Source organism: Cucurbita maxima, unplaced genomic scaffold, assembly GCF_002738345.1.
Source record: "Cucurbita maxima cultivar Rimu unplaced genomic scaffold, Cmax_1.0 Cma_Scf00119, whole genome shotgun sequence".
NCBI lineage: Eukaryota > Viridiplantae > Streptophyta > Magnoliopsida > Cucurbitales > Cucurbitaceae > Cucurbita > Cucurbita maxima.
This window is the reverse complement of record NW_019272135.1, coordinates 151,237-155,099: the sequence shown is the minus strand read 5'-3', so window position 1 is coordinate 155,099 and position 3,863 is coordinate 151,237. Positions and strand designations below refer to the sequence as shown.

The window sequence follows — 3,863 nt, the reverse complement described above, 5'->3', positions numbered from 1 at the left end:
TTTTTTTTTTTGCTCAACAATGTTTTTTTTAATATAACTTAATCACTGCGAAATTAAAATATCTTATGCTTAATGGACTCACTATACAACAAGTAACTGAAGTAGCCACAAGCACGGGCAATTAGGTGGTCTTACTAGTAAGTAGACATCATGTCATCACATATAACGAACGTGGAAATTAGGTGGTCTTACTTTTGTCCCGAGCATGAAAAAAGTGATTAAAAAATAGAACAACGAGACCCTATAAAAAATTTCAATTTTTAAATAAATATAATTCGCTTTCGCACTTTACCATAATTTTAATGTCAACAATAATAGAATCCAAATCTCAAACAACCAAACAAAAATAATCACGAGGAACCAGATACTCGAGATAGAGAGTCAACCCTTTCAAATGGTTAGGTTGGAATATAAACTAAAAATCAAATTAAAAAAAAACGGAAATAAAATATTGTTATAGTAAGATATATTAGATCGCTAAATAATCGATTAAAGAACGAAAAAGACGTTTATGCCGTTATGCAGATTTACCTATGGAAACAGATTTACGTGAAGAGAGATGTCGTCTGTAGAAGCAGATTTACGTGATGAGATGTCGTCTATAGAAGCCGATTTACATGAAGAGAGATGTCGTCTGTAGAAGCAGATTTACGTGATGAGATGTCGTCTATAGAAGCCGATTTACATGAAGAGAGATGTCGTCAGTTTTTTAAGTAAGGTTTATATTAGATCGCCAAATAATAGATTAAAGAAAGAAAATGGCCTGTACGCAGTTACGCAGATTTACTCGTAGAAAAGAATCGATTAAAAATTGGCCAAGAATATATGTGTATAGAATTATGGAGAGAACAAAAATGACTTCACGTAGTTACATCATGCAGAAGAAGACTAACGTGAAGAGAGATGTCTTCAGTTTGTTACCATAAAATACCGCCAAAGAATTGATTAAAGAACGAAAGTGGCCTGTACACAATTACTCAAATTTACATGTAGAAACAGATTTATGTGAAGAAAGATGTCATAGGAGCAAATCAGGTAAGTCGCCTTACTATCGACATGGTTAGATTTGATGTTGTGTCAATACGTTCCCCGTGGTTTTGCACGTGCCATATATTTGATATATGTGAATTTTTTATGAAACGATATGACTATAATATGATATGCATACGTTACGGTATGTGAATGGTTAGAAATGGGAATAAAACATTATTTATAAAAAATGTGGAAAACTTGGACGGTTACATTACCCAATATACAATAGCTCAACTTAGCACTTCATTGGTACAAATAGCAACTCTTTTTTTAGTCATCTTATCTTTATAATTTCTCTCATTTAAATCGTGTCTCGTTTCATTCATATACCTCCTCTTTATTCGGGTGTAACAAAAATATTTTCCACAAACAAATTTAAGAATTTATATATGAATGCTGGATTACCACAAAGTCATTTCTTATCAATTAAAATTAGAATATTCTTAAATTTTTATATTTTAAATACTAATAATAATAAAGTTCCCTATGGAATAAGATAAAGTTGAGAAAGAACCATCCATCTTATGAATCAATGGCTGACATTTGTTTTTCCATCTTATGATTCTTATAAATAAATACTATCAAGAAAAAGAATCAAAATACCCCTAAAGTTACCAAATACCCCTAAAGTTAAGGATAATTACGGATTTGCCATTCTGCTAAAAATCCGATCCTTCACTATGCCTTCTACACAAAATCCTGCAAATCTCGACTCTCAGCCGTTCAATCTCCCCCATACTTGAATATATTCAGAAAACTCACGGATCATCACATCCAACAGCTAGGATTCAAAACCAAAGTCGGTGAGGCTGTGATCGGAGTAGATATTTCTGACGAATTTTCTAGAAAATTCAACCGATAATTCACGATGAATCTAGAGCTCCCAATGCCGGTTTATGCTTTCCCTATAAATTCTGAAGTTGGGGCAATAGTTTGGAATAAGAGTCAAGCAAGGGAGAGCTCCCAATCGTAGGCAATAAGTGTTTAGATTTTGGGTCTCCTACTCTCGGTTTCTTCAAAATTTGAGAGCAATTCTCAACCATTGCCTTTCAAACTTGTTCCTATAGTTTCTAAACAATATTACCCACAAGTGCTATGAAGGAATAGGGTTCGGAAAGTGCCTAGAAACCATTCCCCCAATCCAATCCGCCATTAAAGAGCTTCAAAGAAAACTCAAAATTCAAATAAGAGGATACACAAAATTCGTTGAGCAAGAACAATCTCAATAAGTTTCTGCACCTTCAAGGAATGTTTTCATTGAAGACCACGAAGAGAAATAACCTCAGAAACGTTTCCAATTGAAGAAAATTCATTTCGTGTTCAAATTGTGGGTAAGTGTCGAATTCCTATCTATGACCTTTTTTTCCTTCAAATTAAGGATTCCTTTAGTTTAAGAGAAAAAAGATGAGCAACTTTGATGAAGGAATCAAGAGCTGAAACGTCTAAGAACAAGATACCTAAGAGATTGAAAATCGGAGGTGTCATGTAACTTGCAGACCGAGAGTGATTTCTCAAAATTAAGGTCCCACACTCAAAGTTGTTCCTCGAAACCAATTTCTTAAGCTTGAGGAAATAATAAGGAAGAAGTTCCATGAAGAAATCGAGCCTTGAAAACCCTTAGAATCGGCTACCCAATAAGAAATCCTTTGTTTTTACTCCAGCGAGAAATTATATTTTGGACGAACTTTGGAAGCGAACATCTTAGGCTACGATCCACGAAAAGGTATGAAATCAATCCATAGCTCTTCCTTGTAATACCCTCTTTAAGTTTCATGAAGAACTCGAGGGGAGAAACGAGGTGATCAGAGCTGGGGAGGGCGAGTTTTAGACGGCGGCGCAAAACATCACGCACGTCTTCTTCCCGTCTGGAGGAAGAAGACGATGACGTGGCCGGTTCAGTTGAACCGGCCATGTCAACCAAAAACTCGACCCCTCGATTTTTCTAAAATTTAACCCCTTTCCAGAATGGTTCTCAGAAAAATCTTTATGGTTCCAGAAACTAGACACAATAAGAAGTCTGTGAAAGAAAATTTAAGGTAATTCAGGTATCGGAAGATCATGAACAGAGGTCCCGAACGTCGACAACGAGGTAGTAGCCACCTTGCACCTTTTTGTTAAGAAATACTTGTAGGAATCGCTTGGATTTCCATATGAACCCTAAAACAATATTCATAAATCAATTCCATTTATGATTTATTTCAACTCCACCCAATTTGAATAAGTTAAAAAATAATTGACATAATAAAAAACTAATTAAAATATTTAGATATTTGTATAATTGAGACTAAAATATTAAAAAATAAAAATGTGGAAAGAAGTTTATTATAAATTCATACGACAAGGAAACAGGCGAGGTTCTAAATCCACATCCTCGAAACTATTTTTGATATCGGCAATCTTTATCATTTCAATACACGGAATATATCAACAACTGAATTTCACACCACCAATTAAACGGTAATCTTTAACCATCACAAAAACCATAATCAAACAGTATAAAACTTAAGCTTTCCAGTTCAAGATTTTATAAACTGGGTTATGCTACATGCTAATCGTTGCGTTTATCATCTTAAATTTTTGGCATATGAAAAGAGGTATAACAATAGTACACCTAAATTCCTACCTTTTATACAGATTATGAAAGATAATTAATACTAAGAAGGTTATGCTCATGCTTTAAATTTGTATTTAAGAAATAGGTTACTTTTAAGAATAGTATAATTTACGTCCATCGACCAATGTTAACCGCATGACTAGACAAGAATAAAATAAAACAACTTCCTTTTAAATCAAGAACGGCCAGTATAGACGTTACAAAACGTGATTATTCT

At 33.9% G+C, this 3,863-nt stretch overlaps 1 protein-coding gene across 6 annotated transcripts in view; it reads left to right on the top strand.

Annotated features, from left to right (window-relative positions):
• The window catches only part of LOC111473392 (defensin-like protein 5), a 47,064-nt gene that overhangs the window by 32,061 nt on the left and 11,140 nt on the right, over positions 1 to 3,863 (top strand). Inside the window, exon 1 of one of the 6 annotated variants that reach the window (XR_002715661.1) lies at positions 2,733 to 3,121. The exons of 4 other annotated variants lie outside the window; for them this stretch is intronic. The gene's annotated coding sequence lies outside the window, so the exon portion shown is untranslated. Of the gene's footprint in view, positions 1 to 2,732; positions 3,122 to 3,863 lie in introns of those variants that run through there. One more of the 6 variants, XR_002715662.1, reaches the window with a different exon arrangement.